Source organism: Artibeus jamaicensis, unplaced genomic scaffold, assembly GCF_021234435.1.
Source record: "Artibeus jamaicensis isolate MK-2021 breed Jamaican fruit bat unplaced genomic scaffold, CSHL_Jam_final contig_387, whole genome shotgun sequence".
NCBI classification, from domain to species: domain Eukaryota; kingdom Metazoa; phylum Chordata; class Mammalia; order Chiroptera; family Phyllostomidae; genus Artibeus; species Artibeus jamaicensis.
The window spans coordinates 15,316,100-15,329,217 of record NW_026521812.1 but is presented as its reverse complement, the minus strand read 5'-3'; the positions used below and the strand labels follow the sequence as shown (position 1 = coordinate 15,329,217).

Below are 13,118 nucleotides of genomic sequence, written 5' to 3'. Positions count from 1 at the left end.
AAACATTGTGAGAAAGCTAGTAAGGCTGAGCTTGAATAATAATAAAGCGTGTTATAAAGCAACAGTATTTAAAACAATATATTTTGAAGTAGTTGCAGATTCAAATTAAAACAATACCACCATTTTTGGTATCATTAAACTTAAACACCACACTTCTAAATAATACATGGGTTGGCAAAATGAAAGAAAATATATCAAAATCTGTGGGAGTCAGCTTAAAGCAGTACTAAGAGGGAAATTTATAGCACTAACAGTTATATTAGAAAAAAAGAAAAGGTCTCAAATCAATAATCTAAACTCATCTTTAGAACTAGAAAATATACACCAAAGCAAGCAGATGGAAGAAAATCAGGCTCAGAATACAGATAAGCTAAGTTTAAAACAGAAAAAAAAAGAGAGAAAAATCAATGAAGGGAGCGAAGAAAAACCAGTTACTTGAGAAGATCAATAAAATTGATAAACCCCTAGGCTAGACTGAGGAAAAACAAAGAAGATGTCATTTACACTATCAGAATGAAACAGAGAGTATCACTATAGATCCTATAGAACAGACATTAATAATTCATCCAGTATAAAATAGATCATTTGAATAGCTCTGTTAACTATCAGAGTAATTTAATTTGTGGTTAAAAAAAAAACTCCAGAAAAATAAATCTCCAGACCCAAACAGTTTCACTGTAGAATTTTACACCAAATATTTAAAGAATATCAATCTTCCATACATTCATTCAGTGACCTCAATAACTTTGAGGTCAGCATTATTCTGATACCAAAACCAGAAAAACAGCAGCAGAACTACAGACCATCATCTCACATGAACACAGATATAAAAGTCCCTATAAAAATCTAATAAGATCAAATCCAGGCAAAGGGATAGGTATAGGATATGGTCTGGGTTTTGTGCCAATAATGCAAGTTGAGTTCAACATTTGAAAATCTATGCAACTCAGCGTGTTAACAGACTAATTAATAAACATACTAGTAGAATAAGTGCCTTCTAGCAGGGCTGCACCATTCAGAGTCAACATAAAAATAGTCACAATTCTATGTGCTAGCATACAAAAAAAAAAAGGAAAATTTTAACATCATTTACATCCCCAAAACATAAAATATTTAGGTATAAAAATTTAACCAACTTGTTAGCTTTTTATCCCTGGACCCTGAAAACTGTAAAATACCATTAACAAACTATAGGAAATCTTTTTTAAGAGAAAGTACTGATAGACTCGGTATGAAGATGTTAATCATCCCTATATTGATTTATAGATTAAACACAGTCCTAATTAAAATCCAACCAGGTGTTTTTAGAAGTTTGGTAATTGGATTTTAAAATTTCCACAGAAATGTAAAGAACTTACACTAATTTATTTCAAGACTTACTATAAAGTAATAATAAGTAGCACAAAAGTGTGGTACTGACATAAAAACAGGCTAATGGAACAGAATAAAGATCCACAAATAACCCTACACAGTGGATTTCCTTATTTTTTAATTAAACTTGGTATTTTGATGTGATTACAGGTTTATGTACAGTTGTTAACAGATGATACAGTGAGTTCTCGTATATATTTCACCCAGGTTCCTTAATGGTGACGTCTTGTGAAACTGTAGTATGATATCACAATCAGGGTGTGACGTGAATACAGTAAAGATATAAAGCACGCCCATCGCAAGAATTCTCCTCATTGCCCCCTTTCTCCCAACCCCTTTAAAGAAGTATAATTAACATAATGTAAATTTATGGTATACACCATGATTTGATATACTTAAAGAATAACAAAATGATTACCAAATAGCATTAGCTAATACCTCCATCATATAACATAATTACCACTTATTTTTTTGTGATAAGAACATTTAAGATCTACTATCCTACCAAATTTCAAGTATATATTACAGTGTTATTAACTATAATCACCTTTCTGTACATTATATCCCCAGAACTTATTCATCTTATAACCGAATGCTTATACCCTTTGGCTAAAACCTCTGTATTTCCCTACCACCTAGTTTCTGGTAACCACCATTTTAGTGTCTGAATGATTTCTATGATTTTAGCTTTTTTTAGATTCTACATATAAGTGACACAAAATAGTATTTGTCCTCTGACTTACTTGATCAACTAAATATCAAAAAAAGAAAAAAAAGAAAGAAAGAAAGAAAAAGGGGCTGGGCAAAACCGATTAAATGGGGACTTGAAATTGGTATTTAATAAGAAGTGAAAACATATGTCTACAAAGACCTGCAGGAAAATGTTTACTTACAATCTCCCTAACCTAGAAACCCCTGTGTCCACTGACAGATAAATGATTACACTGTGCAATCTCCATAAAATGAAATACTACTCAGCAACAAAAACAACTCATACATGCAACAACTTGGATGAATCTCAGAAGCATTAAGCTAAGTGAAAGAGGCCACATTCAAAAGTGTACATACTGTCTGATTCTATTTATGCCACATCTGGAAAGAGCAAAACTAAAGAGCCAGTAATCAGATCAGTGGTTGCTATGGCTGCGATAAGTGTTGATGACCTAATGGAAAAAGGCAACTTTTGGAGGTGATGCAAATGAAGTACAACATGACTACTGTGGCACACGTGTCTGTACACACTTGTCAAAACACACTGTACTTTTTAAAGGCTGAGCTTTATTGTAAGTTATACCTCGATAATCTTATAAAAAGTATACTTTGTAAATAATATTTCAGTAAAATTGTTTTTTCTACAAGGTAAAAACAAGCTAAATTATAGGTAAATATTTATATACATCCCATTCAACAACACTGGAAGCAAAAAGAACTTGTCATAATAAACTTGAAAAAACCCAAATATGTATAAACAAAGGAATGGGTAATTAATTGTGGTATATGTATAAAACAATACCGCACATCAATAAAATAGAATTTTCATACTCAACAACATGGTTGAGATTCAGAGGCATTATGTTAAGCAAAAGAATCCAGACTCAGAACCATACATACTCAATGATGATTTAAGGTAAATAGTAAAATGGGTGGGCTGTGGGGTGTGGTTATACTGACACAGAAGAGGCACAAGCTACATTTGCTGTATCCTGGAAATCTTTTATGTCTTGACTTGAGTCATGGTTATAAGGATATATGCATTACTAAATAGAACGGAGCTATTATTATACTTAAGTCTAATAAGATAGACTCTTGACAAAAAACAAAATATATAATAACCACAAGGATATCTACACTTTATTTTTATCTCTACTCTAAAATAGGACCGAGGGGAAATGAAGGCCCTGTCTGCCAGGGGAGAATACTCAAGTACTCAAAAGTACACCATAGATCAACAGGTGACAAACACAAGGCCCGCGGGCCAAATCCCGCCTCCACCTTGTTTCATCCGGCCCAGCACCTCGTTTCTGTACGGTGGCAGCACCAAGCTCTCACTTAACTGTTAAGGACTAGTTGCATTTCTACAGTCCTAAAATTACATTTGGCCCTTTGAAGGCAACTGTGAGGCTGCTGTGGCCCCCAGTGAAAACGAGTTTGACACTCCTGCTGTAGACGATACAATGACTATCCCACCAATAACTCTGCTCTCTTCATCACTTTGGTGCTATCCTATGTCTGCGAATAACTGAGATAAAAGACCAGATAAGTAAATATGGTACACAAAGAATGCTAGAACAGAGCTGATAATAAAGGGTAGCAAAATATGGCAGGACAAAATATGGCTACGGAAGTGCAGGATATGCCACTCCCAAACACGCTGCTCGGACAGAGTAGTTTGTGCTGTGAACACTGGAAAGAAAACAAAAACCAAACAATGCAGGTAGAGACTTTTCTGAACTTCACTCATCTGCCTAAAGATCCTCTAAAAGGAACTCAATTGTCCTAAATGATGCCTGGGAGTTTCATCAACCAGGGAGGATTGATGACTCTTATCACAGGGGAGGAGACAAGAAGCCGACACCACACCCAGTCAGACTCTCTCACAGGCCATCGCACTTCCTATTCTAAGGGGCCTTTCATCTTTCCTAAACATCATTTATTCTCCCCTTGGAGGCCTACATCCTCTCTTCCCCTTTCCCATCCTGAATTCTAAAGCCACCTCTGAGTCCCTACTTTTTTCCCTGGGTGCCTTCCACATGTACATGAAATTTACATGTCAATACATTTATTTGTTCTTTATTTTTTCTCCCCTATAACAACCTACAGCTGGTTTTTAAGACTTGTCAATATTCTAGGAAAACAAAGAAGGCTTCTATTCAAAGAGAGGACAATCCTGTTCGATAACATGAAAAAGAGAAAAGTAATTCATATTCTGATACTTTCTACCCTATGGCCCATTAGTAAAACATTTTTATCCAAAATAGTGAGAAAACAATTAGAAATTTCTATTCAATAAAATCATAACTGGTCAGTAGAAGCATACCATTTTGCAGCAGTTATACAGTAGTAAAATAGACATTTTGACAATATTCCAAAAAACATAGATATTATTTTGTTAGAAGTTGAATAAGACACTGAAGAGGTATTTGAATATTTCTTCAAATTTCAAAATTTATATATTAATAAAATTTCAAGATTTATTAATTAAAAATTTTATATATTAATAAAATAAAAATTTAAAAAATTATATATTAATAAAATAGAAAATTACTGTTGTTATGCTCTTTTACTTAGAATTTCAAGTAGTTGGTCATTTTTCTACTTGACTCCAGCAACGTAAGTAATAAAGGAGAACATGACAACTTAAACTTATAAATATACAATTTATATTTATAGCTTTTGAATAACAACATAGCTTTAACTGACATGAACATGAAATCTGAAAGATAATTACAAAGGCATATAACGGTGTGAGCTGATTGAAAGCTTGGCAGTGAAAGGTTATCACCCAAGTAACAAACATTTCATAATCTGTACAGTTGGGACTAGGACCCTTTTTATAACTATACATTTTTCGTACTTATTTGGTAGTTACCAAACTCAGGGATGGAAGAAAACTCCTCATTTAGATGGTTTACCTAAAAATACCAAAGACACGGTGTGGCAATGGGGGTTTAGAGAAGAAACAGTAGTTTACCATCCAAGGAGAACCCTAACTCCCTGTATATAGACCAGAACCATCCAGATTTATGGACCCATAACATACAATCACCTTTTATTGTAAATAGTGGGCACCTACAGCAATCCCAAATACATGCTACCTAGATGAGACCCAGATGATATGGAAAGTTGCCAAAATATGTCACTTAATGGTCAAACATGCTTCTAAAATAAGCTTACTATTTGCAGCTGAAAATAGCTCCAAATTCCTTGGCCTCGTCCTGGACATACCGTTAAATTTAGATAATCTAGTGCTACCACACTTAACAGGAATACAACCTCTGCAGTTCTTCAAGTTTGTTATCTCCCTTTCATTTGCCCTCGTTCCTTAGCTTGTCACTCACAGCCTGTCAAATAACACAGCAAATCTTCCTCTGCATCCTGGAATAGGCTATCTGAAGAGATACTCTAGAAGAGCTTTGGGGTAAAAGAATCATAATGTCTCACCCCAAAATAAATTCATAAAGCTAAATAATGAAGATAAAAATAAACTATAAATTACACAGAATTTAAAGAGCTTTATTCACCAAGAGAAGGAAAAGACATGGATTATATGGTTACTAAAAGAACGGTGCATAAATAAAATCTATCTTACATACTACATTATTACTTACATACTATTATGTCTAACTATACATTTAATAAAAATCTATGTATTAACTAAGTCCATTTAACTATTTATGAAGTACATTACTACATATTTTCTCTAACAAAATAAAAACAAAAATCATATCAATAAAAATCCTTTTGGCAACCTGGTCCTCAGAGTGACCTATTTAAAACCCAAGTGTACATCTTGACTCTTCAAATGTATAAAAGGAGCTATTTTTAACAGTATCATTTCGTCTTTCTGTCTTTATTACTGACTATAAAGCTATCCTCGCCATCTTCATATGCTTTACTGAAATAACAATGCAAACACATCAAGTTACTTCAATGGTAAAAGACCCTAGAAATAAATGATAAAAAGAAACTGATGAAAGGGATACATACTAATTTTTACGTCTTTAAAATATATGTGCATGAAAATAAAGAGAACCCTAAAGGTACTACTGCTTTCCACCACGCTAAGCAACTAATTACCATTAATTTAACTCTTTTGTTGGAGGAAAGAACATTTTCCCTCTCAAAAATCTATATGGTTCATGTCCAACCTGTGTTAGTACTGCCGCATTCTTTTAATGCCAATAATGGAATGACCCCTGAATGGAATATGGTCTTACCACAGTCACAGTGCACAAGCAGAAGGCGAAAATGGCATTATCCAAGACTGAAAATCAAATCAATTAGAAATTAAGGAAAAAAAGAAGCTTAAGTCTTCAAATTTAATTACCCATTTTACTTATAAAAAGACTATACACTTTACTTTTTAAAAACTAAAGGCGAAATATATTAACCATAGAATTTAATAAACTTAATTTGTTAATTTTAATTAATAAACCCGATGGCTTTTATTGGCAAATAGATTGGAAAGAATTAAGGTTATAATTGACAATTCATGAAAGGAATATTGTATGCAATGGAAATAAAGGGAAGTTTATAAAAAATAAAGTATTTAATGTAATGTGGATCTATTTGGGATCTTGCCCAAGGTTATGGATAACAAATGTACCAGACTAGAGAACCATATTTTACTAAAACAAAGCTGTAGTATAACTAATATACATTATTTATTTTTAAAAGCAGATTGCCAACATGTTTGAAGTCTTTCACCAAATTTCACTATCAAGACGTAAGAGAAAAATATAAAATAAATATGTTTTAGGACCAAAAAACTGCCTACATTATTTCAAAATGCATGAAAGGGTTTCTCTTAAAGGATACAAAAGGAACCATTCATAATGACGTCTATGTGGAGAGGGGAGCAGGCTTTCACAGTGCGTCCTGTCAGCTGGGATGATCTGACTTTGCTCACCAAGAAAGTATACACTACATCTTTTCCCTCTCCCGACAGGGCAGTTATGAGCCATTAAATGGCTTCTTCCTCTACACATTTAAAATAGTGTTTAAAAAATGTTTCAAGAGTCAACTATGGGAAGGCTTCTTATGGTAAAATTGTTGAGGAGTTTAGACAGCCCTCTCTAGAGTGAGAACATAAAACAGGAGCAAGCTGATTACTGTTCAATTTAACATCCCTTCACACATTTTTCTACAATATTTAAGGACCAGAAATATTGGGTATTTTTTTATCTACTGGGAGCCAGGTTTGTATCACCTGGCCCATGGAGCACACAATTAACAAAAAGAAGATGATTAACTACAATCCCTCAAGTATATTTTTCAGTGTTCAAAAAAATTCAAAAATATTTTCAAGAGCACAGGTGGGTATTACAATTAGAGAGTATTGTGACAGTAACCATGATGGTGGTCCTTTTCGCAGTCCAATCTGTATCACAGTAAGCCAGGCCATACTCTTTTGTAGCCCCTGGTACTCGACACGGAACCTGAAAATCTTTGCTAAATACTCAGCAGTCTAAAAATTAACTATGTGCAAAAGGCTACCATCTTCTGAATTATCACTACTTAAAATCTCCATTATTATTTTTCGGAGCAATGATATATATAGTAAAACTATGTATATACTTTAGAGATTATAGTTCAAAGAACAGTCTACAAATTTACATCTGAATAAAACTTGTTTTCCAGCCTTTAAGATGCAGATGGCAAACACAAGGACTGCGGGCTGAATCCAGCCCTCCACCTTGTTTTATTTGGCCAGGGACCTGGTTTCTACCCAGGGGCAGCACCAAGGTTTCGCTGAACTGTTAAGAGGTAGTTACATTCATACAGTCCTAAAGTTATACTTGGCCCTTTGAAGGCAACCGTGAGGCTGATGTGGCCCCTGATGAAAATGAGTTTGACACCCCTGCTTTAAGGTCTAGCTTCCTTTCTTTCAGACCCAGCAAATCTCTGAGTAATCCACATAACTAATCTAATTTTAGCTTGCATTTTAGAGACCAATCTGAAAGACAGTTGTGGGTGGCCACAGTAGGCCCCATTTTGAAGGTATGAAGTCTCTAGCAGTTTCTGATGCATAATTATCCAAGTATTGAGTTATTCGAGTTTTTTCAAGTTAGGTTTTTAAAAATCAACATATTAATGTTGGAATAAAAAATTAACTCTTCAGATACCCATGGCCCCAACTAAGCAATAAACCTACAAGAATAAATATATTAACAGAGAAGCCTAATACAGAACTACCCCAGAACATTCCTGATCCTAATGCTAGGGCTGGAAACCACTTACCACCCACCTCTGACCAACTCAAGGGCAAATGAAAAGAGCAGATATGTTCAAATCCTTTTGCTATGCTTTGTAAGATTTAATTTGGAGATGGGTTAAAGATAAAGTACAGATTCACTGAGATATTCCAAAAACAATGTACAACTCAGTACATTAATTGCTAATTAAAAGTTACAATGCCTATACATTCAGAAACTAAGCTTATTAATCTTTTCTGCCAAGACTTTACATTTCTTGCTTCCACATATCAAAATCCATTTTACATAACCCTCTCAAGGACGCATCTATTCTGAAAAAATCAAGGATTAGTTGCATTCATTTTCTATAAACTTAAAGAGGGCTAAGTTTGTAATTAAAGGAAAAAGCTATTATCTAAAAGCTCTGGTTTTAGAGGGTCTCTCCTCAGGCAATCAAAGACTTAGATGCTATAATCAAAGTCTTTATATAAAAGCTCAGAGCTAAATTAAACTAAAGATATCTGCCCCATCCTTGGTGCAGAAACACAGTTCAAAGGCCATGTGATCTAAACCAAAAAGGGTGACTCCTTTAGTTGCTAGGGTGACACAGTCACATCATTCTGCATGTTTGCCAACTTCAGTCTAATCCTCACCAAGAAAAATTCTATTCTTAGATAATTTTTTCAAAGAAATTTATCGATATGAAAAGAAATACTTCATTGAACTACCAGAACTTTAAAAATTACTAAATTGGAATTCAAATACAAATTATTAAATGAATTCAAATTCATTTAAGAGCTTGATCATCTTTGAATAAACTAACATTTATTTGTAACACGTTTATTCAGCCAACAGACTAAAAAAAGACAAAAGGAGATAAAAAATTTACTTATACAAATTCAGTGTTTTTTGATATGGTTTATATTGGCAAAAATTATAAATCACCTACTATCTAATAAGAGAATAATTTGATAAATTATGACACATTCATATGCTAAAAATAAACTCATTAAAATTTATATTATAATTTTAATGTATAGTCATATTAAAATGCTCGAAATGTTAATTAGTTTAGGGAATATGGGCTTATGATTTGGCCTGCCTTCACACTTTTTGTTTTTGGCATTCTTTTACTCTCACCCTCCAAATATATTTAAACATTTTTAAATGACAAAAAAAAAAAACCAGTTATTTTCTCAGTTATTCTACTCTTACCCCTAACCCCCATCCTCCTCCTCTGCTATAGTTAGCTTAAAATTGGGAAGGATTTTATAATTGTCCCTAACACTTACTTCTGCAGAATCGTTTACTACCAGCCCTGTAACCTTTTCTGGTTCTCCCATGCAATCATTCATTTAGTCAGTATTTAAGAAGTACTATGAGCCAATCTTCCCCTCTCTCTAGAAATAAATAAATAAACAAAATCTTAAAAAAAAAAAGAATTACTATGAGCTAGGTTCTATACTAGGTAGTAATACTACAAGGAATAAGTTGCAGCATAAATATGAGCTATTGGATGAGCTCTCAGGGAGCTTGCAGTCTACCCTAGGTACATACACTTAACATGCAATAAAAGGAGACACAGAGGTACATGCAAAATTGTCTGACAGAAGGCAGGGAGAGCTGCACAGCAGAAACAAACTAAAACAGCACTTTGTTGGGCAGAAAGGTTGGTAAGGACATTCCTACAAAAGAGTAGGGAGGCTCAAAATAGAACAATAGCCTATCCAGAGTGTCACTGGCAGCTGTACAGGGCCAGAGCCCAGAAAGCAAAGGAATGTGATAAGAGATGAAGCTAGAAAGACAGGGCCTAAAAAAGCAAACTAAGAGGTCTGGATTTTGGCCTGTTTCAGAACTCAGTCCCTTCTCTTTCCAAAAAGGGCTGCCCCATACAACTACAGAAACATCCTCTAACACAGGAATCCTTAACTTTTTGTGCCGTGGACTTTTCTGGCAGACTGCTAAGGCCTACTGATCTGTTCTCAGGGTGTTTATGTATACATAAAGTACACAGAATTCCAAATAATTTTTAGGGACATTCCATTCTACAGGTAGTGATGCATAAGTGTGGGCTGCGCAGAGTGACTGTCTTCTGGAGAGCACCGAAGGAAGGGTTGGGGGGGGGAGCTTTACATTGGAGAACCCAACAGACATTACACGGCAGCCAGGTGATGACGGATTAACAGTGACAGTGATAAGTCACTGATAGCAAGTACACTTGGTATATAATGAATGTGGCACTTTACTGCTCTAGCCTTTATCTCAAAAAACACATTCACCAGGCTAAACATGAGGAAAACATCAGACAAGTACTAGCCTGGGAACACTCTGTAAAATGTCTCAGCAGCACCCTTCAAACTGTTTGGGGTCATCAGAAAAAAAGTCTTGAGAAACTGTCACAACCAATGGGACCAATGGAGACATGACTATTGAATGAAATCTGGTATCCCAGAGAGAATCCTGGAAAAGAAAAAGGATACTCCAGAAAACTGAGGGGATCTGAATGGAGTTTGGATATTTGTTAATACGGTCTATTTCGGTGCAACTCTTGGGACAAATGTTCCATACAAACAGAGGATGTTAACAACGGGGAACGGCGTGTGGGGCACACAGAAACCCTCTGCACCACATCTGCAATAATTCTCTAAATTTAGAACTGTTCTAAAAAATAAGATGCATAGGACTAGCAAGAAAATTAATTACACTGAAATAGTTGCTTCTAAAAAACGAATCTGTAATACTTATGCTTCTGTAATACATTCAATTGTAATATCTATAGGCAGATCAAAATATGGTAATTTCAAAACAGTGATGAATATAAACAGTATTTCAAGCTCTCTGCAACAACTATACCATATGAAATTATCTGAGATTGCTACAGTGACGTCAAATGTACTGTTAACATTTCTGCGTTTGTGATTTATAGTCAGAACTAAAGAAGTACTAAATCTCATTTAGAGTTTAGTAAAAATAAAGAAGTAATCTTTCCTATCCAAGTTCAAAGACCACTGAGTTCTACCCATGGACTGCAGGTTAAGAATCCTCTTCTAAAAGAAAAAACTACTAACAGTTAAATAGACACTGTGTTGCACAATCTCTTAATAGTCACTACACACAATTCACCTCATTAAACCCTCACAACAAATCAATTCTACAGACAAGGCAGCTTAGGGAAGGTGCCTATGGTCATGTGACCAAAAATGGATTCCATTGTACATTTTGACTCCAAATGAATATTCTGACAAAGCACCTCTAAAAACAATTTCCAGCTCCTAGCTGTGCAGTTTCTGAGGAATACTATACTGATTATACTTTAGCTCACCAATGCTATTTATTAAAATACTTTCTATTTAGGCTGATTCTGGCTAAAATGTAATCCTTTCCAGAGCTCCAGTTAGGCTACTACTAATAATAATGAGCCACAGCTAATAAAAAAAAGCATAAACACATATATTTCCCACCCTTGTACAAACCTGGAAAGTACATTTTGTCTCCACTTACCAACTCTGACACACACACAATTAGCATCCTTCTAAGGTGTGTGTGAGCATGTGTGTGCACACCTGTGTATGCCTTTAAAGAAAGCACTGCAACATTTGAAACGTCTATGGCATATTTTATTCAGGCTGTGGCAGTTTCTAAGTTTATCCAACTAAGTGTTACTAATATTACTAATTCTCTTTCTTAGAACTAGAGGTGCTTATACTACAGTGATCCATTCCCTAAACTTCATTTTCAAATGAATGTGTATCTGGCAGACAAATTTAAAAAGTAGACTTTCTAAAACTACAACTTTTCAGTACCTTATCTGTTCCTTAGTTGATGTACGCTACTCTATGAAGTCTACATTTGAACTGTGATTTTTCCTTCCAAACATGCCGATCTGTCACTGAATTACAACTAAACATCCAGATCTAAATACTCAGTCTCTCAACAGATATATCATCTTTGACACATAAATGTAAATCACTTTATGCTTGTATTTCAAACCTAGGTTTTGTATTTCAGTCATCACTGGCAATTGAGATGAAAACAGACTCTTACTACGAAAGGAAAAAATGCTTGCAGAGCACTGAGCAAATGTCAGACATCATTCAGACAATACTTTTAAATATTGGGTTTTACTTTCAAGTTGTAAATTTTCCCTTAGCAACGTTCACAGAAGATCTTTGCGGAAATGCTATTTTCCTGTTAGTTTTAGTTGATTCTTTACATAATGAGACATTGCTCTAGAGAATGATTTTATCTTTCTTTGGAAGAAGCCAAAATCATCTCCATTTAAGGACACATAGCAGCTGCTCCAACACATTTTAGTTACCCATAAGAAAGCAGTCTGAGTTCACTCTGCTGTAAGTATAAAAAAATTAAATATTAGCACATAGCCCCCCCCAAATAAATATACTGTTAAAGCCCTAATTGAAGAAAACACAAAAGTATTAAAGTTATTAGTTCTTATTTTAAACATAGGAAAAGCTAATTTTTTAAAACCAAAGCCAGTTATTAGCCTGGATTTCTCGCACATAGGAAAGAAAGCAAAATAAACAGAAAAAGGTATAAAATTTGTTTCTGTGAAAATGTTTAATTATTGTCTTGCTGGAAGTTAGCATTATGAAGTTGCAGGATTACAGCAACAACAGCAACAGCAACTCAATAACTGTTGTTTGGCTAAAGCCAGTATTATTATTCTCATTATTAAAATTCCTATTACTGTAACCGACTTAGTTCTTCAATATTATCACTATCAGTATATAGTCATTTCTATGCCCAAAGATACATGTGTCTTTAAAAGAGCTTTCTACTACCCCAAACTTATTTTTTTCATTTATCTATCAC

At 34.4% G+C, this 13,118-nt stretch overlaps 1 protein-coding gene across 2 annotated transcripts in view; it reads right to left on the bottom strand.

Annotated features, from left to right (window-relative positions):
- The window catches only part of CEP85L (centrosomal protein 85 like), a 130,526-nt gene that overhangs the window by 52,215 nt on the left and 65,193 nt on the right, over positions 1–13,118 (bottom strand). The gene's annotated exons all lie outside the window — the stretch shown is intronic.